The sequence below is a fragment of the Cryptomeria japonica genome, chromosome 6 (genome assembly GCF_030272615.1).
Source record: "Cryptomeria japonica chromosome 6, Sugi_1.0, whole genome shotgun sequence".
Lineage (NCBI taxonomy): Eukaryota > Viridiplantae > Streptophyta > Pinopsida > Cupressales > Cupressaceae > Cryptomeria > Cryptomeria japonica.
The window spans coordinates 87,943,286-87,970,540 of NC_081410.1; positions in this window are offsets into that span (position 1 = coordinate 87,943,286).

Genomic DNA, 27,255 nt, shown 5'->3' on the forward strand with positions numbered 1-27,255 from the left:
AATATATGTTTTGATACTAGTGATTTTCTTGGGAGTGTGAGGTATGTTACATATGATATTTTTTTCCCTACAGTTGATTTAAATAATGGACAAGATGAAAATGCATATAAGGTTGATAAATGTGATAATCTAGATTCATATGTTGATATGAAATCAAAATTTGATATGCATTGTGTGGATCTTGGTGTTAAAGAGAAAGGCAAATCTAAAGTGGTTTTCCCAGATTTGCAATTGGTAAATGAACCATTGATAGGTGATTATGCATTTTCATGTTTGCAGAAGGTTGATATAAGGTGTGATTAGCATGCTAAGTTGTAGTCATTTTATGAGGAAATTTTCCTCTCCAGTTTGCAAGCCTATATTATGGATGAGTGTTTTCCATTTTTGCAAACTAGCAATCAGCATGTGCCTGATGTTCCCAGTGATCAGATGTAGCAGGGTTATTTTTCTTTTCAGATGGGAAATAATTGTAAACAATATGACAGTTATTTGTCATTTAATGGTCATCATTTTGAAGTGGGATCTATTTTTCAAAGATTGATTGATTACCATCATGCTGATTATCTTTTGTGTGATGAGCTGATGAGAAGTTGCAGAGTTTGTGATCAGGCAAATGTAAATGAAACTTCCAGCTTACCCTTGATTCATGGAAATGAGAATTATGTGTTTGACAGGGGTAAGTATTGATTCCAATTTTGATACCCTGGGGCCATATGTAAATAAGTTCTATTGTACAGTCACTTTGCTTTCAGTTGTGTGGTTTTGAATAAGGAGCCCTACTGTTGGGTGGAATGAGGAACCCCTATTTTGGAGAGTGAAGCTCATTGAATAATTTAAAGGAAGAGATATGTCTTGTTTTTGGGTGGTCTACTCTATCAAAGATTTTCAATTCTTGTGTTGATCTCGCAATCAACCATCCCCAGTCAGAGCTACTATTGGGACCTATAAAAATTTTGAGATTTTGAGTGGCCCATCTTAAAAAATTTCTCTGCACTTTCTAATGGCACTTGATGAGTCTATTATCACTGTTTCAAATATGTTGAAAATCTTGCCTTTTAGCTATTAGAGTCTGTAGAAATTAAGAATTTCACCTTTGGCTACGAATTTGTGGTTTTGAGGGTTTAGGGTTTTTTCTTTTTCTTGAAAACATTTAGAAAATTAAACCTTTGTAGCGCATTGTTGTAATTCATATTGAACTTGAACCTTTGAACCTTTTTGGTTCAAGGTTCAAGGTTCAACCGTTTCTCTTGCATGAGTCATGACTTTGTAATATTTTTACTAAGCAAGTGAGAATGCGTTATGTTTGTTTTGAACCATTTGCAAATTGGTTCAAGGTTCATGGTTCAAAATGTCCCTTTCTTTTTATCCAAGGTCTTTTCTCGTTACCTTTTTCCACTTAAGTGGAAGGGTCTATGCATCATCAAGAGGGGGATCCCTTTTAAGTCTAGGCTTGGGCGGGTTCTGATAAATTTTAATTTTTCCAGTCTTATGTCTCTTCCTATTTATATGTTGGGCTTCCTAAAGATCGAGAAGGTTCCTGTTGATCTCGCGGCTGTCGCTATACGACAACCCAAGAGTGCTCGATGGATAATAGCCATGACTTGGCGACTAAATGGTGGTACCCATGAGAAAGTTGTGAAGCACAGAAAGTCGAAGAAGATCAGAAGTCAGGTTTTCAGACTATCTCAATGACCCGATGGAAAGGTCTAGGCATGGTCCATTTATCCCACATTGGCCATAGGGAGGAGCATTTCAGTATTTATGTGCAAAGTTGCATATGTCCTAAGTGTCAAAGCTTATGGGCTTTTGGCTAGTGGCAGCTCAGAAGCCGTGGGCCCCCTATGTGCATCTCAAAGGACTCAAAATTTTATAGTAAAAGGGCAAGTTAAACAACAAGCAAGTTGAATGGAGATCCACGACCATCGCTATAGTGCAATGCAAAGGTGATTGACTATTAATGGTCGCGACTTGGTGAATGATGAGGTGGAAGACAAGTGGCGGACATGTGGTGACACCATGGCATAAGACGTAGCCGCTCAGAGGGGCTAAGGGTCAAGAAGATCAATAAAGATCAACAGTGATCAAGATGGATCCAAGGGCTGTCGCTATGTCATGATGTAAAAATGCTTGCTAGATATTGCCTATGACTTGGCAACAAACCAGTAGTAGTGAAACATGACCGACAGTTAATGCAAGCAGTTGAGGTAGGTGGTTCATTCCAGCAGTTAGTGGAGGTCATGCTAAGGTGTTAGAGTGTAGAGCCCGAAATGAATACCCTCGTGATACGTGGTGCCCAGTTGTGAACTTCAGAGCCAATCAAAGGGTGCCACATGGTAGACAGGTGACATATCATCAAGGTGTATGTCGAGAAGACCATGGATTTGATGGATCATTGAAGGAACTCACCAAAGGCATCAATTTCATCGACATGAAAGGTGTCAATGAAACTAGGTTTTCAATAAGAAATGAAAATGGTTGGTCAAAGAGGAAGTTTGGCCAAAAGAATGATGTCGAACAAACCAAAGGAGGTGGTGGGTCTAGTGGTACTGACATGGTGGATGAGGCCACACTCAGATGGATTAGGTGGAAAACTAGAGGTTGACAAGTGGCAGGCTTGACTGGATAGGTGGAGTCCAGGTAGATCTCACAGAAAATATAGATGTGCCATGTGGTGACACTGTGGCATAGGCAAGAGCCATTCAGAGAAGCTAAAAGCCCGGTGGGTTAAGATGATCTGATGGTCGGGTGAGATGATCTAATAGTTGTCGCCATGTCATGATGTGAAAGTACTCGCCAGCTATCCCATGCGACTTGGCGACTAAGCACGTGTGAAAATGGAAAGTGGCCCAGGCATTAAGAATCGATCAGGTTGAGGGAAGATCTATGGCCATTGCTATATCACCATGTGAAGAAGCTTGATGGTTATCACTTGCGACATAGCAACTGATGAGGTCGCAGTCGAGGTGGCAGTCTAGATGGGCTCGGGAACAATCTGGACATGCCATGTAGAGGGAGTATAAGATGAATTAGGGTGGGCCCAAGTCCAATGGAAATTCCAAGGTGGTGGGTAGATGGATCCAAAGGCATGTCAGGATGTGCCACGTGTCAGGCCCGTCAGAAGAGAAAGTGATAGAGGGAGCCACTTAGGCGAGATAAAGGTTGGACAAGTCAAGGTAGATCGACGGTGATCTGAGGGAGATCAATAGTTGTCGCCAAGTCACAACAAAAAGTTGCTCGATGGCTAATAACCATGACTTGGAGACCAAGCAGTGGGGCCCAATAAAGAAGGAGAGCAGTGCAGAGGAAATAAAAGGAACAAACAAGTCCAAGGAAGAAACAAAGAGCTTCATTCCGGCAGTGAACCCAGGCAGTGCTGAGGTGTTAGGATAAGGACCCCGGAAACAATCTAAAGGTGCCACATGGTGGAGATGCATGGTAGGGATCTATGCGGGAATTTCAAATATTTAAAATATAATTTCAGACTGTGGTGAAAATGTAGAAACTTAAATGACCGTCCTGCAGAGGGATTGATCACTAAGGGATTATTTTTTGCCAAATATATAAGTGTTATATATCATTGGAAAGCTCGCGACCTGAGAAATCTGATTCTGCAATCAAGTGTAACCCATGAAAAATATTTTTGAGGCAGTTACCTCAGATCTTAGAATTTATTTTTAGTTAGAAAGATTGGATTTTCTACAGGCCAAGCTGTGCAAAACAGTTAATGCTGAAAGATAGGGTAGTTGCCATTGTCAAAGAATAAAATTTGATTTTGTCCTCCCTTCCTTCTTATTCGAGAGTCTTCTCATTTTGTAGGGGTTCCATATTTTTATGAGCAAGGCTCCAAAATCTCAGTTTCTAATTCTGATCTTTTTTCCAAATTTGTAATACAATGTCCCTTTTCAAGTAGTAGAGTATCTTCTTGTTGTAGATGTTTTCTATTGCAGGTCACATATATGTAAGGCATATATATAGTTTATTGAATTGTCTCTAGGCCTTCTCTTATTTTCAACGAATCCAGTCTTCAAGGGAGTTTGGGTTTGTCCTCTTAAACGGAGAGTGTAATGAGTATTCCTAGGTACTCTTCAAGGAAGAGTTTAAATTATATGAATAATCACTTTGGATTAAGGATAATGTCTAGATATGTATTATCCTCTATTTGAGTTTAGAATGTATTAATGTCAGGGATTAATACAGGGATATCTTTCTCAATAAATTGTATTTGCAATAGAGGTTTTCATTTGTAGATTGATGTATGACTCAATGCCCTTGGATAAGGCACTGGTCTTGTAGATTTTGGGGATTCAGAGACTTTAAAATCAAATATCCATTTACTCTTATGTTTGTAGGTTTAGTTTGTTCTACCTATCTCATGCTCCAATCTTGTTGAGATGTCAATGTAGATTTAGCCCATCTGTAGTAACCTCCTTGTTGTTGAGCCTTTTGAGATTCATCTACTTTTATTGATGCCATATGTCTATGACTAGTTGTATTTTGTGCATCAAAGGGTGTCCCCCCCTAGGTCTAGCAGAACCTGAAGTGTAGGAGGATCATTAGGATCCTATGTTATGTTGTCCAAGTCCTGAAGCTTTTCATTGATTGAGATTGGCTAATTCATAGATAGATTGCAGGTGAACTTGGGTTTCTCTTTTTGGAGAACAACACATATGTTGAGAATAGAGGATAGTAGTTGATAACATTTTCAAAGGATTGCTTTAGTAACATGGTATTATAAACAATATAAAGATTTACAATACTCATCTATTCTAAAGAGAGATTTGTCTTAAAATAGAGCTCATTCTTTCAAATGACAGCTCAAAGTGATGATCCATGTACAAAAAACTCTATCTCTATGTGGGGGCTTCTTCTTTTTCCAAGAAGTCTGTGTGCTAAAGGGAAGGAGGAAATATTCTATATGAATGTAATAGGGGAATAAGGGGTGGATATTTTATTTTCAGACATTAATTTTGTGCAGGGTATTATGGTCTTTGAGTCATTTTTCAGTGTATTTAATAAAGAGAGAAATATATGGAGATCTTTGTATTCTCTTTAACTGAGATTAACTTGTGAACTATCTCATTCATTTTTAAATGTTGTTCTACTCAATTTAATTATGTGTATATCTATAAAACATGTGTGTTTTATTCATCCACCTGTTTGTAGTAAAATGTCATTGTCTTTTGTTCCCCTAAAATGGGAAGTTGAATAAATGGTCTTGGTGTCATTTGTTTATTTCTCTGTTAGCTATTAAATCCGAAATCGCATTCATGCCATGCTGATGGGTGAATGCTAATGTGCCTTTGTGTCTTCTGGTCAAAGACATATCTAGTATTTTATTTATTTTAAATCAAACAAAAGGAGTTGTACCTTCACATCAAAATTTAGAGAGCAATTGCACAAATCCATTGCAAGTGACTCAATTGTTAGTGTTCGATTTTGTTCTCCAATTTGGGAATTCAAGAGTCATTTTAAAGCATTTGTAAAAGGGATAAATCTATTAACCAACACACTGTAAATCTCAAAATCTCAAAATTTTGAAGCTCCCCCTGAGATGAATGCAACATTTTTCACTTCCCTACACTCTCCCTTTGACATCGATGGAAAAGGTAGGAATCTGCATGCCAAAAATATGCACAAAATTCTATATACATATGTACACACAGACCTTTACATGAACTTAAATATATCTAGAAAAGTGTTTTTCAATGAACTCAAGTGACTATCCTAACCTTTCTTAAGGCACTCCAACATTGATATTAGGCCACTAAAGAGATATGCTTGGATTTCCACTGATTGAATATCTATAGGATCATCTGTGGCAATAACATCTTGAGCTTCCTTCATTGAGTTGAGCATGCTATCTAACTTGGGAGTGATGAAGCTTTGAAGCTCACTAACTTTGCCAATAATCTTCTCCTTTTCATGGCTTAGATTCTTGATCTTATCAAGAGGTGATATAATTTGAGTTTCTGGACTAGCAATAGAGACTAAAAAAGGATCAAAATATTAAGATATACCTTCTAGTGTCCTCTCATTCTCCATAATTTGTTTCTTAATGTTTGCAACAAACATAGATAATGATAAACAAGACTTGTAGACATTTCCACCTTCAGATAAGGCATCTTGGATACTTTTTACTCATGTGTCTAACATGATTCTATCATTATCAATCATCCTTTGCAGCTCACCAAATCTCTTAGCATCAAAGTCATTTCAACCTTTAATATCTGCTAAATTCTCTAATGATTCAAAATGAGTACTAACAGAGTTAATTAGGTTCTTTAGCTATCTATATGGAGAATATGAAGTTTCCTTAACATATTTAGGCATTATCTTTGGTAGGACACCAAAAGAAAGGGTTAGAAACTCATTATACTCAATATGAGATTTCAAAATTTCCTCTCTAGCCTTAGCCTGAACAAATCTTGCTAACTTCAGTTTTTTTATAGGAGAGAGGGTGGCTAACTTGATAGGCCCTTGGGATAGTGTTGGATCGTAAAAAAATTTCTTATCCTTCTCAAGAAAATCTTTCGCATCCTCTGCAGTGTCTCATGCTTTAACCTTTTTAACCTCAACATCAATTTCTGCTTTGACCTCTTTCAAACCTGAATCGTCTACCAGAGCTTGAGCCTCCATAGATGGCTGATCCGAAGAATTCTACGTATCATCATCCTCATTAACTTTACCTGCCTCTTCTTCACCTTTATTCAATTCATCTCCCTGCTTATCTTTATCTACATCTTCCTTTCCTGGAATAGTAGGAATATTTGCATCAGTTTGATAAAATTTTGGTTGCTTCTTTTGTACTAATGGAGCTAATGAAATAACATCTTATTGATTATGTTCCAAAATTGGCTTCAAAATATTTTCAGTATCTTTTATTACCTCATCTATTTGCCCAATTATAATCTTGTTGATTCTTGTTTTGTTCCTAAAATGGTTTTGGGCTTCCTTGAGTATTCTCTTCACTTCCTCTACTATTATTACTAGACATATCTTAACTATTACATATTCTTTTAGTCTATCATCTTTTTCTTTTCCAGTATTTCTTCTCATTTCTAGGATATTATATAAGCTTTTTGGAATTTCTGACATGATCTCTACAAGAGCCCTATTGAAAAATTTTAAATACTTTATAGTGGCTTCTTCTAGAGTTCTTTTCTCAGCATCATCAAACTTGTCATAAAAATAAGAGAGAGGCTTTAGATTAACTAGCATTGTTAAGACTTCCTCAACCTCTTGGACTATAATGCCAGGCTTATCAGAAACCATCTTCACTTTCTTGTTCACTTTACCTTCACTGGAGGGCTTGTCCTTAGAGACTTTTGTAGATTTGGTGCCCTTGGTCTTCATTTTCTTCACCTCTTCATCAAACTCAATTTCATCATCATCCTTCACAGTCACATATACTCTTGTGCTCTTCTCTTTCTTCCTCTTTTCACCCTTGCTAGATGGCTTAGCTGGTGATTTGGTTGATTTGACTTACTTAGTAGAACCGAAGGAGGGAGCAGTGCTTCTAGTCTTCCTTGACTTAGGAGTAGAGGCTTTCGGAATAGTTGGTTCAACTTTTATTGGGTTCTCTACTTCTTGGAGTCTTTTCCTAGCCTCCTAGACCACTTAGTTAGTGATGCCAGTACTTTTAGCATATTCTTCAATATGCTTCCTTGCCTTCTTCTAAATTTTTGGCTTCTTAAATTTGGAATACAGTTGTAAGTCATGTTCAGCAAATGTTCCAAATAACTCTTTTGATGGATCTACTAGTTTTCTCAAGAGATGTTGAGCATCTATCTCAAGAATTTTCTACTCAACCTCATACCCCATGGACATGATCCAAACAATTTTGGGCTCAAATTCCTCCATTAGGAATTGGTCTTTATCAACCATGAAGCAAATAGTGTCCTTATATTTCTCAACTATATGCTTAGCAATCCTCTCCCTCTCATGCATTGCACTTTGATTTTTTTTGAAATATCCCCATAGAGTAGCCTTTTGGGTTTTATTGTCACCAACATTGTATAATTGGTCTCTAATATAGATATCTACCAGTCCTAATCCTAGAACCTCATTCATGAAATAAAAGAACAAACACAAGATTAAGGTGCCATATTTGAAATGAGTCTTCTTGTTTTTCTTGATCTTTGCTATGCTCTTCAATAGCTCATTCTGAAGCAATTCACATTAATCCTACTATTTGTTTTCTTGGATCATCTCATATGTTGCATATATGGCAGTACCAAATACTGAATTCTCCCATTTGGAACTATAAATATTGTACCCTATCACCACCAAGGAAAATCTCAAATCATCCTCAAGAATTTCATTAATAGTCATTGCCCTTCTATCAAACTTTGATCTAGTTGTATCAGTGATAATCTGGTTCTTCATAGATTTTAGAGTAGGCAAATCACCAGTTGAGCATATCCTTGTTACTTCTCTAATGCCGCTCTTGGTGATTTTGAATGGCTTTTTCAACCACATAAACTCATTGTGCATCTTGCCAATCACATACTGGACCCTCATGTTCATCGACCAACGAGAACTTGACAAATTACACAAAACTCTTTTCTTCCACCACTTTGAATTTTATTTTTAGCCTAAAATCCTTATCTATCAACTTCTTATTATAAAGATTTATCAAATGAGAGCTTCCTAACTCCTCGATGTTGCAACAAGTGTAAACCCTAATGTCCTCGATATGAAGAAAACCATATAGGACTAATGAAAATGCACTTTGCAGGTCATCCTCAACAGATACAAATGGATGTTTCTTGAAATTGGGTCAGGTAGTCTCAGTGATATCAACAACTAGATGGGTATCCATCTTTAGAATTCTTGAATTGAAAAGGTTTGCAAAAGATGTACTTTCTTACGCAGATTAGGGTTATGCATGGGAATCACTTTCATGCTTTGATCTCTTGGATGATCCTCTTGTAGAGAACTCTCCTCTTCTTATCTCGAATCCAAAGTGTCAAATGAAGGTGTAAAGTTTCTTTTTATCTCTTTCATATCTAAATTTTAGGGTGCATTAAATGCATTTTTCCCTAAACCTTCTAGATACTCAGCTTTTCCAAACTACTTCACAAAATTCATTTGCAGATCTTCATTGGAGCTCAAATTCTTTTGAATAACACCACAAATTACCTACAATACCCTAACAGTTCATCTACCAATCTTTTGGATTCATGTATCATCTGCTACAAGGGGGTGTATAGGATTTTCATGAACTCCCCTTAGGTCAGAGGCCTTAATTCAATTCTCAGATGAATTTCCAGCAATGGATTCAACTACAGATCCATTACCTACATCATTATCGCTCTTCTTAACCCATGTCTTCTTCATTTGATTCTAGATTTCATCCACTTTTTCATTCCTTTATCATCTGCTTGCATATTCTTGTTCTTGTTATCTAGACCATTCCTATTCATATTTTTGCTTTTGCACAATCTTGCAATGTGACCAGCTTTTTTGCAATTGTAGCAAACAACATTTCCTTGTCCAGGCCTGAAATTTTGTTGATTTCCTCTTACTTTTCACTAGTTAGCAATGTGTCCAAACCTACCATATGCACAACATCTAATATTCCTTCTATTGGAGTTATTCATCACGCTTCTCTTGGAATCCAAGAAAACTGAGGAGGGGGGGGGGGGGGGGTGAATCAATTTTCTATCGGTATGATCAATTTTAACCTTATTAAAACATGCATACACCAACTAGTATACTGATACATATATAATTGAAAGAAGTAAAGAAACAAATAAGCCAATCACATAAATGAATACCATAACACACAAAATTATATGTGGATAACCTCAAAAAGTAAAAACCATGGTGGGATTTATGACCCACAATATCAATCCACTGGCCATATGAAGAGATATTATAGAATATAGGAGCCTGCACTTGCCGGAAGGCTTATAGCCTAGATAACACCGCTCAATCACAAAAAAGAGCCTCATTGACTACATATAAATCTAGACTACAATCTGGAGAAATGAATGAACTGCTAAGATAGCATCTTCTATGCCTGAATACAGTTCCAGTTAAGCTCTGTCTATTCTGGTCTGAAACCCTAAATCCTTTACCGGAATAACCCTTACATAAATATCGTCACATACATGATCTCTCTTATATATTTTGCAACTCCTTCATTATTTCCTTCCCAATTACATATTCACCACATCCTTATCATCATCTACATATGATGAAATGATCTAATCTAACTGACCTATATACCATAACCAATTTATCATGCCTTATGCCAACTTACAAAGATAATTACAATGTCAATATACATGTCGGCTAGATAACATAAATACATGAATATCAAAAACAATTATCGATGTTAGATCCAAAAGATGTTGGTCTCCAATACCAATAACCTTATTCTAAACCATGCCACCCTGCATTGTCGGTAACCAAAGAAATCCTTCCATCCTATCGGTGTCGATACCAGTGTCGGTGAAGTGTGTTAGACACAATGCACCATTGAGAGGGGGGTGAATCAATGGTTCTTAATATTTTTTCTCTTTAACTAACTTATGTGTGTAAACCGGTTATGGGATCTAACACAATGTAGACTTACTGGTTGGTGGGGAGACATAATCACAAATGCAATCACACACAAAGGGTCATCACATAACACCAACATGTATGAGGAAAACCTGAGACGGGAAAAACCTCAGTCAGTAATGCTACTGGAGTCTACTGCTCCAATCCAGCCTCACAATGAAATCAATTACAAAGCTTAGGGCACCAACCTAAGGAGCTACAACCACTGATTTAGGGCACCAACCCAAGGACCACCAACCCAAAGGAGCTACAACCCCTGCACCAAGCTACAACTCAGTGATCATAATAATAGCATCAAATACAAAAGTAGTTATTCTGTTACAAGTGAATCTTGTAATCATTTCATATACCTTACTCTTTCTGTGAGATACCTTCTCTACTACACTAGTACACCTCTTTTGTTGCTCTCATATGTTTTTGTAATACCAATAAACTCTATCGGTTCACCTCTATTCTTCTTCTTCTCTATTAGATCTCCTCTTCACTATTTTTTTCTTCAGTCCTCTCAAAAGCCTTCCTGCCGGTGCAAGCACCTACCAGTTATCCTCTCAGATGCACTCTAGCTACTATATCGGTTGCTCAAACCATACTGGTTCACTCACCATTAAACCCTATCACCGGTTTAACTTTCTCTACCTCAGTCACTGCTATCCTTTTCTATTTTCCCTCTAACTGATCTAGCTCTCTCCTATAGCACTCAATCACATTGCAGCAGCTTCATTTTCTCATCTTCAGCAGCACTTAACAATGTCTTTGGCTTGCATATTTATGGACAAGTTTTCTCACCAAAAACCAATTCAAATTTCAGTCGGTTAGGGTTTCTTCCACCGAACAAATCCTCATTAGATCTGATCCAATCTACCTTGGATTGATCACCTGCATTGGAGGAATGCATCTGTACGCGTTTTCCATCATCTAATGCATATTTGCTAAAATTAGCAAATCTAACCCTTTTCTTCAGCCTCAAAATCAGTTGACACATTTATGATCTAGTTTTTCCCTTCTCGAGGCCAATATGCAATTAGATATCAAGCATCAATCATGGCATCAGCAGATCTCTGATCTTCTAGAGTTGTTCATCTTTCATCGAGCCCCACACTCTGCAACTCCTACGTGATTATTGCAATCAACATTTAATATCGACCAATAACAACTACCTCTTTGACACCGAACATCAAAGACCTCTGCATGTTCACCACCTCATCCCCACATGGCATCAGTTGGTATCCACCTCATCACACTACTCTATTGGTTTAGCTTGGTCACTGACCACACATATAACTAGTACACCCATACCGACTCACTAACCCTACCGACACTAACCACCTTTTCTAACCTGTCGATGTAACCCTTATGTCCACACTTCACTTCTCTACTGATGAAAAAGATTTGTAAATATGTTCACTTACCAACACCATATCTATTCTGACAACTCTCCTTATCTTTCAATTTTTTGCACTTGTCTTTATTAGGTGAGAGCCTTATCTTCCTTATCTCTTCTCTAATATTTCACTAGTTGTCATAATATGTCAACTATCACCAATGCAAATTTTGGTACATGTGTCTACTGGTGGACAACATACTTTCCTTCTTACCAGAGAGACACATTGATGACATGAAGTCATCACACTCAAATTGTTCTGCATCAACCTTCCTTCAACATCCCGGTATCAACATGTATATTCCTCCCGACTCACTAGCATCCTTCTTCATCAAACGGGTTCTCCTACCAACTGGTTTGTCAAGATGTCAAACACACCATCTCAACTCCTCATTCTTCCTTCACTATCCCAGTAGATCTCATGCTCTAGGGGCTTACTTATCTTCCACTTGTCCATCTGGTCTCTACATTCAATCACCTATCTATCTCAGGGAATCATTCTGTCATTACAAGTGATATTACCGAGGAGAGGATACATCTTCAACATGACATATGTCTCAGTGGTTTTCCATGTCATCCTACACACAAAGGCAACATACTCTATCAACCTATCACCTATCCTATGATAGGTTCTTCATCTGGTGGGAGTCTTGTTAGTTATCCTTACACTAGCAATTTGGTGGCTTGCACAAACTTCACCTCCAGTGTGTATGTGATCCTAATAGCATTCCACCACTTCATCACAATCAATGCCCATCATGTAGTCTATTCATTATGGTTGTATGCACCACCATATCAACAACCCTTTTACTGAGTGGAGTGGTCACTTTAATGCACCTCTAGCATACCAGTACACATCGGTTCTTCCTTCTGCATGAAGATGGTCACCTTCTTGTCACCAATGACAACACATCAACTCTTCTCCCATGCCAGTCCATCTTCAATTCTAGTTGACATCACATTCTAATGCCAACAACATCTTGTTCACTTAGTTGAGATCAATATCAGTGATACTGGTAACATCCTATACTAGTTGACATCAATGACAACACAATGCCAACAATGTCCCCATTTGGCATTTATGGCAACACATGTAGTATCTGGTATACTACAATAACGTTATCCCCCTATGACAACAATGGAAAAGGGCACTGTCAGGATAACATACCTCCTTGTATCTACCAAGTATTGACAAAAATATTTGTCCCCCTTTTTACCGGGTGCATCTCCCCCTTTGAAGATTATGCACAACATCATCTCAATCATCTACACTTTAGATGGAAAGCTCAGGTACCAAACAACCCTTAATAGCATACAATGATCTCTCTCCTTCTTTTTCTTAGAACTAGTTGAGGAATGAATTTCTTCTCTTGTGCATGTGGTCCTATCAACTCGCCAGACTTCTCTTTCTTTCAACTGATGACCCATAGTTAGATGAGCAATTTATTTTCCAATATTATCAAGCATCTACTTGATCTTCTTCTATGTTTTGTATATCTAATATCAATCTGAAGTATGACCCTGATCTCCCCCTAAAAAACAGACTCTAAACTTCATCAATTTAGTCAGGTCCTAAACCGGGACCCACATCAATACCTGTAACATATACCATCATGACCGCAATGCCAACTATAGGTCACATATCCAACTAGTTGTCCCATAAATATGTGTGCTCATAAGATCAGCTACTAGACCAACACATGTCATCTAGGTCCTTTCCAATAACACCTGAGACATAGCCTCATCCATCCAGGCTACTGGAGTTACTGCAATGATCCCTCAACATCATTGACTTACATAACCTAGAATACTAATCAACATCCATGTCGGTAACACGCTACACATACCTATGTCCTATACTGGTATCTAATTTGTACTGGGACACTTTACTCTTAACCTTTATCACCCAGTCACAATTACCTCTACTACCATTCATTTTACCTGTAGCAGTAAACCATCTTCCATGTATAGTCAAGGTGGTAACTACACACATACTTCCATCTCATTTTCTTCCTCTTACCAGTAGCATCTTGTTCATCTCCTTGTCTACTTTTCAGCTAAGGGGTGAATGATCTGGTCAACGTGTAACTCCCCCTGATTCCTGAATCTCCTTTAAGCCATAGGAGACATCACATGTGCATTGAATGCACAATACCGATCCATGCTCTTATCTTCCAGTTTCTTCCTCCATGTTTGCTTGATTTCTTTCCTTTCCACATCTGCAATCTTAGGAGTAGTGTTAACCTTCTTCACCTCATTGGTCCTCTTTCTCCAGGTAGTGCTATAGTAGCATACAACATCCGTGCCAATCTCATGATTGGGGAATCTTCTAACATATCGATTTTCTCTTCCTGTTCTGATCATACCATTGTGGTTGGTTATCAGTTTCCTGGAATCCCTTGATTGTGTAGGAGAACTTCTCCTTTTGTTCCAAGCAGGTCTATGCTACTCATATCCCCTATAACTGCTCTCATACTGAGCATGATTGATTCTTCAGTTTCCATAAGAATGCATATTTTTCTTCCTGCATTCATAACTTCTATGACTGAATCCATTGCAGTTATAATACACAATGTTTACATTTTTTAGGAGCAGTGCAAGGATTCTTGTTAGTATAGCCGGGAAAGGGAACATGCATGTTTCTTCTTTATGAAACATTCATCTTATATGCATGAAATCTATAGCCATCTGATTTATTATACCTAGGAAGAATACTCTATCTATTCCTAGACCTCATTTTACATTCTTCTTCCCTATGGCCACAATCTTTACATTCAAAACAATAACCAGAGAAAGGAGGCTTATTACTTACAAATTTATTCTACCAAACATGAGGTGATCTTACCAGTTTGGCATCTCCATTTCTACTTCTCCAGGAGTGGATCTAGGGTTGTCCAATCTTTTTTAGTCTTCCATCAAATCCCTTCTTCTTCCACACTTGACTTGATGTGTGGGAATCAACATCTCCTTGTCTTCTACTGGTGGAAGGCCTTCTAGGCTGCCTTCTCATGTTCTTGCTTCCAGTGAAGTTTTCTTCTCCTATTTTCCCTTTTCCTTTAAGATCTATATTGTTACTCCATGTAGCACTATTCTTCATCCTCAGCTTCATGTCCTCACCAGTTGTAGTCAGATCTATCCTTTTCTTTAGATCATTTCTAATAGTGAAGGTTTGACCCTTTCCATATCCATTTGAGGAGACAAATTGAATATCTTTCTGGGAGGTCTCCTTGCTTGTAGATAATTCACCGATACAACATCCTAATCCTCCATTTTCCTTGGAATGTTTCTGGTGGCTTAACATTTTATCCAAGGCTTCAGTCCCACCATCATATTTCTTTCTCAATTTGAGTTCATCTTGACATTTCTCAAGTTCTTTCTCGAGGGACTCCATTTCACCTATTATCTATTATTTCTCTTTACCCTTTATCTCTAGCTCAGCCTTTAGGTCTTTGCACCTGCATTCCTTGGTGTCTTTTTGTTGAGTCTTTAACTCTAAGATACATTTATTAGATTCTTAGAAGGCATCTAATCAACTAGTTTTTCTCAACAACTCCAACATTCTTAAACAACTTGTATTCATTTCTTAGGTTCTCCATTTCACTGTTCAGGTCTTGACATCCTTTTTCCTTAGACCTCATATATAGGAGCAACTCCTCACATCTTCTCTCCTTGGCCTCCAAGATAGACTTCAAATCATCTTCCATTCTTTTTGCCTCATCTAGTTGAGTGGTCAATAAGCTGACCTTTTTGTTTGAATCTTCAAGGTAGGTTCTCAACTCGATGCATTCTTTGTGAATTGATTTCTTGTAATCCTTAAGTTCATTTCTGACATTTTTTAGTTCATCAAGGGCACTTAGAAGCTCAACTTCTAGATCAACTTTTGCATCTTCTTCTTCTTCATCATTATTTCCAAATAGATCTTGTCGGATAGATCTATCTGCATTGTCTCCTTCCTATTCATCTTCTTCAAGGTCACTGCCAAACACATCATACCAGTGGGATCTATCTGCAGTATCTCCTTTTGATGTGTGATTCTCAATGTCTGTTTCATGGGCCATGAAGAGATGAGTCTCCACATCACCAATGTTGTAGCAACAATCTCAACTACCTCTTTCATCTTCACATGTATATTTTGCATTGTTCTCCTCACTCTCAAAAGCTGATTCAATGGTACAGGGTTCATTTCCATAGAGTTTATTTAGTCTATCCCATAGAATTTTGTCGATTTACAGTTGTCCACCTATGAGAGAATATCACTGGTGAGTCCATAGAAAATAGCCTTCATTGCTTCATCATTGCACTTGCAACTTCTTTCTTCTTTAGGACTCATGGGAGGACTGACATTCCTAGGGAGACCATTAACAACTGCCATCCAGACATCATAACCTAGGGAGGACAGGTATACTTCCCTTCTAAAACTCCAAATGGCATAGTTTGATCCATTAAACACTAGAGCAGGGATTGACACTAAACAAACCATTGTCTCCTTAAGGCAGAATCTACCCAAGCAAGAGAAAGCTTGATAAACAAGGTACCTATACTTAGATACCAATTGTTAGAAACAATGCACCACTGAGAGGGGGGTGAATCAGTGGTTCTTAATCTTTTTTCTCTTTAAATAACTTATGTGTGTATATCAGTTATGGGATCTAACACAATGCATTCTTACTGGTTGGTGGGGAGAATTAATCACAAATGCAATCACACACAAAGGGTCATCACATAACACCAGCATGTATGAGGAAAACCCAAGATGGCAAAAACCTCGGTGAGCAATGTTGCTAGAGTCTACTACTCCAATCCAGCCTCACAATGAAATCTATTACAAAGTTTAAGGCACCAACCTAAGGAGATACAACCCCTAATTTAGGGCACCAGCCCAAGGAGCACCAACCCCTGCACTGAGCTACAACGCAGTGATCACAATAATAGTATCAATTACACAAGTAGTTATTCTGTTACAAGTGAATCTTGTAACCATTTCATATACCTTACTCTGTCGGTGACATACCTTCTCTGCTACATCGGTACACCTCTTCTGCTGCTCTCATTTGCTGCTGTAATGTTGATAAACTCTACTAGTTCACCTCTATTCTTCTTCTGCTCTACTGGATCTCCTCCTCAATATTTTGTTCTTCAGTCCTCTGAACTACCTTCCTGTCAGTACAAGCAACTACCGATTATCCTCTCAGATGCACTCTAGCTACTATACCAATTGCTCAAACCATATCGGTTCACTCACTATTAATCTTATCACCAGTTTAACTTTCTCTACCTCAGTCACTGTTATCCTTAGCTATTTTCCCTCTAACTAATCTAGCTCTCTCCTACAGCACTCAATCACTTCGCATCAGCTCTATTTTCTCTTCTTCAGTAGCACTTAACAATATCTTTGGCTTGAATATTTATGGACAATTTTTACTGCCAAAAACCAATTCAAATTTTAGTCGATTAGGGTTTCTTCCACCAAACAAATCTCCATCAGATCTGATCCAATATATCTTGGATCGATCACCTACATTGGAGGAATGCATCTATACGTGTTTTCCATCATCCAATGCATATTTGCTAAAAATAGCAAATCTAACCCTGTTCTTCAACCTCAAAATCAGTTGACACATTTATGATCCAGTTGTTTTCTTCTCGAGGTCAATCTGTAGTCGGACATCAAGCATTGATCATGGTACAAATAGATCTCTGATCTTCCTCTATCATTCATCTTTCATCAAGCCCCACACTCTACAACTCTTCTATGATTGTCGCTATCAACATTTAATGTTGACCAGTCACAACTACCTCTTTGACACCAGACATCACCGACCTCTGCATATTCGCAACCTCAGCTCCACATGGCATCACAGTCAGTATCCACCTCATCACACTACTCTGTTGGTTCAGCTTTGTCACCGACCACACACATAACTGGTACACCCATACCGGTTCACTAAACCTACCGACACTAACCACCTTACCCGTTATCCTTCTTGCCATCACCTTTTGTAACCTTCTAGTGTAACCCTTATGTCTGCACTTCACTGCTCTACCAGTGAAACACCTCTGTAAAATATGTTCACTTGCCAACACCATAGCCATTCTGACAACTCTCCTTATCTTTCAGTTTGTTGCACTTGTCTTTATCAGGTGAGAGCCTTATCTTCCTTATCTCTTCTATGATGTTTCACCGGTTGACATATTATGTTATTTATCACCAATGTAGATTCTGGTAGATGTGTCTGCTAGTGGACAACATACTTTCCTTCTTTTCAGAGAGACACATTGATGACACCAAGTCATCATACTCCAACTTTTCTACATCAACCTTCCTTTAGCATCCCAATATCACCATGTATATTCCTGCAGACTCACTAGCATGCTTCTTCATCAAATCGGTTCTCCTACCAACTAATTTGTCAAGATGTTAAGCACACCATCTTAACTCCTCATTCTTCCTTCACTATCCTAGTAGATCTCATACTCTAGGGGCTTCCTTATCTTCCACTTTTACATCCAGTCTCTACATTCAATCACCTGTCTATCTCAGGGAATCAGTAGAAGTGACATTACCAAGGAGAGGATACATATTCAACATGACATATGTCCCAGAGGTTTTCCATATGTCATCCTGCACATAGAGGCAACATACTCTATCAACCTATCACCTAGCCTATGATAGCTTCTTCATTTGGTGGGACTCATGTTAGTTATCCTTACACTAGCAATCTAGTGGCCTACACAAACTTCACCTCTGGTGTTGATGTGATCCAAATAGCATTCCACCACTTCAGCACAATCAATGCCCATCATGTAGTCTCTTTGTTCTAGTTGTATGCACCACCATATCAACAACCCTTTTACTAAGTGGAGTGATCACTTTATTGCACCTCTAGCATACCGTCACACATCGATTCTTCCTTTTGCATGAAGATGGTCACCTGGTTGTCACCAATGAAAACACATCAACTCTTCTCCCATACCGGTCCATCTTCAATTCTAGTTGACATCACACTCTAATGCCATCAACCTCCTGTTCACCTAGTTGATATCAATGTCAGTGATACTGGTAACATCCTATACCAGTTGACATCAATGACAATACACTACCAACAAAGTGTCTGTGAAGTGTCTGTTGGTACACAACTGAACCAAAACATGAAGCTGAAATAAGATACCATGTTGTCATCAATGACAACATATTGAAACCAACTAATTGAGTGTCAATTTCCAACAATCTCCCCCTTTGGCATTGATGGAAACACTCATGTGAAAAATGATCATGGTTTCATCTGTTGGTTTCATCCTGAGCCTAATCCCCCTGAGCTGAATATCCATCAATACAAAATACTCCATACTTCCATATTTTTCCATCTATATACTCCCCCTAATGTATACAACTCCTTCTTTTTCTTTTTCCCATCAATATCTCTCCCCCTTTGACATCAATGCCATCAAAATTTCCAAAAAGAATACCAAAAATCCAAAACCGACACAAAGAATGAAAGATATTGTACAATGAATATCCCAAAAATACCTCACCGGAGCTTAATATATTTGAAAATATCCTGATATGCCTTCTCCAATAGCTCAAGATAAGTATCCCAACTAGATTTGAAAGTGTCAGAAATAGATACAAGTCCATTTAGCATATGGGCAAAATGACTCTTTATCATTTAACTCTGTCGGTGTGGGCTTACCAACCATATCTATACACACCTTATGTACACTAAGTGAATCCAACTGGGGACTCACCAAAAATCTAAGACTTCTGGTACTTCTTATGATTTTGTCTTTTTCTTTCTCAAGAGTAGAAGCTTGGGCTTCCAAAACCAAAATTCTATAAATATTTGTACACTGCTTTAAAGAATTTTCTATCAATTTCAGCCTTTCATTAATCTTCTTCCTCTCAGATTCAATCATTTGATCAAATGTAGCTCTCTTTTCCTATGTGAACCTCTCCAATGCTTGTCGGTTTGATATCTGCTGCAAAGATTGAAAATCCTTTGAAATGTGCTCTGTAATTGTCTTAATCTTGTCGGATGGGCTTGCTTCTTTGTCAATCTTGCACTTTGGGACTAGTTTATGCAAAACAATGATAGACTGATCAATAATCCCTTTATCCATAGATCCCTCCTTCATCATTTTCTATGCAGCCATCATAATAAGTTCAATAGAGCTCATCCCAGTTATGATTTTCTTTTCAACCTATGAGGTGTCAATTGACAACAATGATGGACTCACTACCAGTTCCCTGTCGAATTCCCCTTTCTTCTCCTCTGATGTTTTGACCTTTATAGCTTCCTCACTTGCACCAGTGGCTTCGCCACTTGCTGCAGTCTCAGTAAATATCAGTTCCTCCCTAGGAACTGTAACCTCATTCAATACATTTGTATCTAGAGCACTGTTGTCCTTAAAATTAGTATCTAGTACATTATCAGCCTTTACACTCTCTGTATTAGCCAGTATCTCAACATTTTCCTATACATTTGTATCCACCCAGGGTTTAATTTCTACTATCTTAATATTTTTCAAAATTGAGGGTGAAGTACCCATAATACCCTTTCCTTTTCCTTCAATCGGTATGTCTGCAGTATCTTTTTTAGATTCCAGTGAAACATAAAAAACATGGTTCTCTTCAAAGAACTTAACTCATGCCTTGTGGGTCTCCTTGATTATCTCATTTACTCTACCTAATATAAGACTGATTATTCTATGTTTGTTGTTAAATATTTTCCTATCTACAACCTCAAGTGTCATATCCATCTCCTCTCGATCAATAGAAACACAAATAGATAACAACTCTTGTATCTTTATATGGTTGTCCTATTGCATTGCTGATAGTCTACTAGCATCATACAATTCTGCCAGTATTTGGTTTTCAATTTCTATCAAAGATTTCTTATAAATATCCAAATATAACAATACTGCTTCCTCTACCTCTCTTTGTTCATCATCCTCTAAATGTTCATAATAAAATTGTACATTCTATAACATACCATCTTTAGTAATCTCATTAACTAACTCTGCACAAGTCTTTGGTGGAATGATATTTACATTACCAGATTCAATTTCCAGATCAATGTCACCTTCTTCCTTTCTTCAGGACAACACCACTCAATGCTTTGATGTCCTGTGAAACCTTTTCAACAAATTTACTTGCCTTTCCTTCCTACTTCTCTCTCTTCTTCTAGTTGAACTTAGTTTCAACCTCTTGCATCTTCTGCTTAGTAGTACCATAGGGTTTCTCAGCTTCATCAATAGGTGCATCAATCAACATCTTTGCATAAGCATCTAAAATCTGTGTATCAACTTCATAGCCCATCTCCTCAATCCAGATCTTCTGGGGTTTGACTGCCTCCATGAGTGTTTCATCTTTCTTCGCCATTAAGCATATGTCAGTTGAGTATTTCTCAACAATGTGCTTAGGAATCCTTTCTCTAGATTTCATAGCCTTCTGGAATTCCTTAATATAACCCCATACTTTGTCATCTCTCTGACTATCTAATGTAGCAATTGACTGTTTTAGTTTCCTCCCTACCAAGATATCAAATGCCCATTTTCTCTTCCCAAAACCAGGAGTCTCATTGATGAAAAATAGCATTAAACAGATAATTAGGTTACCATACCAGAAAGTCCCTTTCTTTTCTCCTTTAATCTTTCCTAGGTTTATCAACAATTCATCCAACATCCAACTACATAGATCCAATTTCTAATCTTCTCTCATCATCTTTAAAGCTATGAAAATGCAGGAGCTAGAAATAGAATTCAGTCAGTTTGATTGAGTTACCCTGTAACCGATGACCATGCTACCGAATTTGATGTCTGTGTCGGTGATAATACTGATTCTCATAGATCGCTTGTCCGAAGTTACATCAGTGATCTTGTTGACATGATCATTAGAAACATTCTTATCTGGGTGCTACCCAACCTGAGGTAAACTAGTGATTGCCCTGATGGCCTCCTTTGTAATCTTATATGGTCTATCTAACTAGATAAACTCTCCATGCACTTTGCCAAAAACATACCTAATTATTTCAGCTTTGAATTCTGGAATGTCTAGAATGTCGGTAAACCCTAAATCCTCAATGTGAACATTCTCCTATTAGCTCAGGGTGCTTGTATTCGGCCTTAATTTTTCTAGATCTACCATTAGCTCATTCATGTACACTCTTTTGATATCAGTCATTCCCAAATCCTCAATGTGATAGTGGATGTAGGCTCTTACATCTTCGACATACACAACTCCTTTTGGGACATGGGAAAGAGCGCCAACAAAATCATCCAGGGTAGCCACATGCAGATATTGCTTGAAATCCAGCCTTGGATAGTCCTTGACCATAACAACAATCGGATTTGCAACAAAGATAGGTACAAATGATGATCCTTCTTCCATGGTTAAAGATAAATACCTGTGGATCACTGTCCGTGAAAAACCCTAAAGACTTTTTCCAATCACTGGTGAAATCGCTCAAGAAGATATATGATCACACAAAATCGCTCGTACTCACTTTTGAATGCAAGGTGATAAAAAATAAAGTAGATTCAACCTTTTATCCTCCAAGAAAAACCCTAATATTTCATTGACATCAATGACTTCTAGTGGAAGATACCAGATCTCAATAAAAGATCTCCATGTTGGATAAGCATCTCCAATGTCTAGAAAATCTTCCAGAACCTCTTCCCAGAACATATGCAACATATTCATGAATTTTTACCTACCCCTATGGCATCTGCCTCAGTTATTGGATGAGCTTCCTATTGGTGTAGGAGAAACCTCCTTTGCTCAATAAGTAATTGGTGCATTCCCTTTTGTAGATTGTTCTTTAGTCTTCCTGACCCATCTCTGGGTAAGATCTTGTCGGATTTCATAAAACTTTTCTTTCCCTTTCTCATTTGATCCTCCATTACGAACCAGTGGTTTTCTGCTTCTACAGAATTTAGTAATATGTCCAACCTCATTACATGCATAACATGTACCATTGTGCTTTTGAATTGCTTTGCTAAAACCGATATAATTGCTTGACTTGCACTGATTAGCCATATGTCCAAATTTTCCACATGCATAACATTTTACATTCATTCTGCAATCATCTATTTTATGACCATTCTTATTGCATTTAGAATATTGATTGGGAGTAAAATTATTGTTCTGATTTTCTCTATTTCTACATTGCCTAGCCATGTGACCAAATTTATTGAAAACAAAGCATCTACCATTAAATTTATAAGCATTGAACTACCTTACCGGTGCCTTATGTGTTGGCATATGATGAAGTAGTGGTAATGTATGTTGTCATTGATGTCAATAGGTGAACTCGTATATGATGCTCAAGAAGGTGAACTAGTATGAACCGTTTTGAAGACTGGAAGCAGCTATAGTCAACCAGGATGGAGTTCACCAATGTCGGGGTTCACAATTTGACTATCGGTTTGTAGTCTCAGTGTAGCTCGAGGGTTTCCAGTTTGGCGATCTAAGTTGTCCAGTGCAACAGATGACATTATGTGATGAGTTAGTTAAGAGATAAGGATGAGATCAAGATGCCACATCAACTATGTGCATATGAAGAATCTCTTTGAGAATCTTGCACGTGAAGAGTGAATGCATTAAATGTCTACCTCGGGAATGTGCATTTCTCTTCGCTGTGTGTGAAGAACGTGTGATGGGTTACTGATTTCAAGGTGCGGTGAAGACTAGATGATGGAGAATGACTTGAGATCTTTCTCAAATTGTTTTATTCTATGCAATGCATTTTAACGGTCAGGATCAGACCGCTTGTAACTGAAAACCTAAATGTGTAGGGTTTAGGGTTTATGCTACTAACCTAATTGTTGTCTATAAGGTCAATGATGTTTGTTATTGTTTGTGTTGGAAAAAGTTGTGTTTATGTCTATGTGTTGAAGACTTGATACTTTCCAAACTAGAATAAGGAGTCTGCAGAGTATGCTTGTAGAAGAGAGGAACTGAAAAGGATCTTCCTTAGCAAAGTAGTGTTGTTATCAGATCGGAGTTTTATCTATTATTTTGTAATGATTTAAACAAAAAGAAAATCCCTTGACTGAGTGGCTTTAACAAGCTTGTTGCAAATCCTCTAACCAGGTGACTCAAGCTCATTGAGTTATTTAAATCCTCTAGCGAGGTAACCTTTAACAGGGTTTATAGCCATCCCTTAACCAGGTGATCCCTAATAGGATCAGTTCGTAATAGAACCTTATTGTAAAGTCTTTAACCAGACTAGGATCCTAATAGAGAAAACTTCAAAAGAGTTCAAAAATAAGCTTGTGGGTATTCATCCCCACCATGGTTTTTCCCATTTGGGTTTCCACGTGAAAAATCTGTGTGTCATGGGTTGTGTATTTTTCATGTGATGATTGAGTATTTTTTGTTCAGTTAAATATGCGTGCAGAGCTAATGGTTCTGATATTACTAATGCAACTCATGCATGATCAAACTAGTAAAATAGCTATCTAGATTTGAGAATTGTTGGATGCTATTTGAATTACTGTTATTTTACCGGTTTAGCTATTTGAAGTATTTCTATTAACCGGTATTGCTATGGTTAACTAAACTGATATAGAAAACTAGTTATCTGTGTTCAGAGAGTGTCAAAATATTGAAGCAAGTTTTTGTCTGTATTGATTCACCCCCCCCCTCTCAGTACCGGTTAGAGTGTTAGTTGTTCATCATTATGAGAGAAGCTCTAGGTCCTTGGTGATATAAGCTTAACAACTTGAGGCAGAAGATATTGCTTTAATGATGAAGAGGGAAGGTCCTAAGTTCAATAGGGACAACTTCAAAATATGGAAGGATAGAATGAAGATTTATATCAAGAGTTTGGGTGCTCAACACCAGAGCTATTTTTAGAATGATGAATAATGATGAACAATAGATACCCCAACCGGTACTAAGAGGGGGGGTGAATCAGTAAAGATAAAAACTCTCTTAACAACTTGTCTTGCTAAAGCAAAACCAACTCGTTATCACCATTACTAAACTTAACCATAGAAATACTGGTTAAACATAGTAAGACACCAAACACCATAAACTGATAGGTCTGAATACTTCAAATACGATCAATTATGCAACATCAACTTCACCCATAATTATATGCATGTGGTATACTAAAAATACCATAACCTATTAACCCTTCATGCATAATCCTTCAACCAAATACTTCATAAACATCATATGAAAAATGTATAACACATAACACAGATTTTTCACATGGAAACCCAAATGGGAAAAACCACAGTGGGGATGAATACCCACAAGCTTGTTTGGAACTCTTTCAAAGATTTCCCTATTAGGAGCCTAGTATGGTTAAAGACTTTACAATAAGGTTCAGCTAGGAACTGATCCTATTAGAGATCACCTGGTTAAGGGATGCTTATATACCCTATTAAAGGTTGAAACCCTGTTAAAGGTTACCTCGCTAGAGGATTTAAAGAACTCAATGATCTTGAGTCACCTGGTTACAGGTTTTACAATAAGCCTGTTAAGGTTACCCGACAAATGGATTTTCCATCTGTTGAAATGATTAGAAGACAACAGGAAAAACTATGATCTGATAACAATACTACATGCCAAGGCAGATCCTTTTCATATCCTCTACTCTGCAATCACACGTTGTTGTTTACCTCTTACTGGTCTGGAAAGTATCAGGTATCTCTTCACTCAGATACATACACACAGCATTTGCCAACAACTTTTCAATAACAAACATCATCGACCTTATAGACAATAGATAGGTCGGTAACATAAACCCTAAACCCTAAGTATCTTAGGTTTACAACATAGGCGGTCCAATCCTGATCATCCAAACATATTGCATAGAGAATTACAATTTCAAATAGATCACAGGACAATCTGTTGTTGGCATTATCTGAACTGGTATGAGGACATGATGACATTGTATGTTGTCATTGATGTCAATATATTGCAGATCAGAGAGCCAGTATGTTACCAAGAATCGGTATATGTGAGAACCGGTATAACATTGTGAATCGGTATATGTACCAAAGTGAAGCAATATGTTTGTTCTAGGTGAACCGACATGTGGTTATGGGAACCAAGACATAGAAGCTTTGTATGACTACCAGTTGGTAGTCTCAAGGTTTCCGGTTGATAAGCTTCAAGCTTGTGTGACTCAACCGATGACTTCCTTTGATGAGTTAGCATTGTAATGAAAAACAGATCATGTTTCCACGTCAGCCTTGTTCGCATGAAGGATCTTGCATGAAGGAGATTGTTCCTATCTACCTTGAGAATGTGCGAAGTCTATAAATGGTGATAACGCGTGATGGGTTATCAGCTGCCATGAAATCGGTGGAAAATGAATGATGGAGAATGTCTTGAGATTGGTTCAAGACTGTTGTATTTAATGCAATATGCTCAATGGTTAGGATTGAACTATTTGAATTGCTTAACCTAACAGGCTTTGGGTTTAGGGTTTATGCTACCGACCTGTCTGTTTCCTATAAGCTCGATGTTGTGTTTCATTCTAAAGTTGTTGGCAAAAGTTGTGTGTGTGTATCCAAATGAAGTGATACATGATTCTTGCTAGACCAGATGAGATAAGAGGATCGATTCCTGCATTGTATGTGTGTAGAAGAAAGGGAACTTAAGTGGATCTGCATGGGCATTGAGTGTTGTTACTAGATCATTGTAATACTTGTTGATCTCTAACCACTTCAACAGTTGGGAAATCCCTTAACAGGGTAGCTTTAACTAGCTTACTATAAATCCTTTGACAGGGTGACTCAAAACCATTGAGTTCTTGAAATCCTCTAACAAGGTAACCTTTAACAAGGTTTAACCCTTAACCAGGTATTCTAGCCATCCCTTAACCGGGTGATCCCTAATAGGATCGGTTCGTAACTGAACCTATTGTATCAGTCTTTAACTGGACAAGGCTCCTAACAGAGCAGACTTCTAAAGAGTTCAAAAATAGCTTGTGGGTATTCATCCCCACCATGGTTTTTCTGAGTTGGGTTTCCACATGAAAAATCTGTGTGTCATGTGTGATGTTTTCATGTGATGGTTCAGTGTCTTATGTCTAATGGTAAATCATGTTGAACTAGCTGTTATTATGTTTTTGATGATAGTCAACCAATTTACGCTTGTCTCAGTTATTCTGGGTTTTGTTGATTGTACTCTATTTAAGACCAGTGTTACTGCTTGTCTGTCAAAGCATAGTGTCTGGTGACAAACCGGTTTAGGATTGTGTTTTTTTCTATACTGATTCACCCCCCCCACAGTACCGATTTGGTACTATCCATTCATCATTGAGTTATCAATTGGTATCAGAGAATCC